General features: G+C 43.4%; 1 pseudogene; it reads right to left on the bottom strand.

Annotated features, from left to right (window-relative positions):
* Positions 1-466: 466 nt before the first annotated feature.
* LOC111735173 lies at positions 467-585 on the bottom strand (annotated as a pseudogene).
* Between the last annotated feature and the right edge of the window lie 528 nt (positions 586-1,113).

Raw genomic sequence — 1,113 nt, 5'->3', positions numbered from 1 at the left:
CAAAAGACTGAAGACAGAGAAAGGGGTGTTTGTGGGAGAGAGAGAGAGAGAGAGAGAGAGAGAGGACCAGTAGTCATAGATTTTCATGACAGTAGTTTTAAATATGTAACTCTTTATTTCTTTGTGTTGTTTTCATATCAATAAGCATTTAACTTTTGATGAAAGGAAGTCTTGGGATGAGGAGAGCATGAAAAATCTGGAGATCGGTTATTCACTGTAATATCAGTGTCTTTTCAAGCCTGGTTAAGAAGGGCTTTCTACCTGAGGAGAGAAGAAGCAGAGATATGGGACGGTACAAACCGTGCAGGGGACATGGATTCAGACCACTACGGTCTAAATCCTGCTAAGTAGTCTCTTCCCAAGAGCACTGACATGTGCTGCCAAGGAATCAGGGAATGGGGACCAGGAATTCTAGGTAAGCCATCCCAGAATTATAATCTTTTAAAAAAAAATTTATTATTATTTATGCCTACAGCACCTTGTCTTCCTAGGTGGTCTCCCCTCCAAGTACTAACCAGGCCTGACCCTGCTTAGCTTCCGAGATCAGACGAGATCGGGCTTGTTCAGGGTGGCAGCGCCGTAGACCATGGACCGTGGCTCCACTGGGGGGCGAACCCAGGACCTTCTGCATGTAAAGCAGACATGCTCACCGCTACACTATGGAACCATGTCCTAGAATTATAATCTTATAATACTTTACCTTATAATACTCATAATACTTTACAATTTAAATGCGGAGAGGAAAGTGGTTCATTATTAGAAGCTAAAAGAAACAATGGCAATCGAAAATAGTCATCATAAAGTCAATAACAGTTGAGGAACTTAGAGATAATCTTGTCCCAATGTCCCCATCGATCACAGAAGAGTGACACCCATTACACGGAATGAACCGCGCCTTTTCTGAGGAAAGGGTTCTGTTGGTCTCTCTGTACTGTCTTTGAGGCAAATTTCAGGGCAGATTCCAGTTTTAAAGTTCTGATCTCAGTGATTCCCAAGGGCACTGGCAGTTCTCAACTTTCTCGGGGACACCTGGTTCTCTGGGAACGTTTCTGGGGCAAAGTTAGAAATGGGAGATGTGGGGCTTCTCACCTCAATACAAACTCTTCACTGGAT

The sequence above is a fragment of the Pteropus vampyrus genome, unplaced genomic scaffold (genome assembly GCF_000151845.1).
Source record: "Pteropus vampyrus isolate Shadow unplaced genomic scaffold, Pvam_2.0 Scaffold17695, whole genome shotgun sequence".
NCBI classification, from domain to species: domain Eukaryota; kingdom Metazoa; phylum Chordata; class Mammalia; order Chiroptera; family Pteropodidae; genus Pteropus; species Pteropus vampyrus.
The sequence above is the reverse complement of the archived record's forward strand: the minus strand, read 5'-3'. Positions and strand labels throughout refer to the sequence as shown.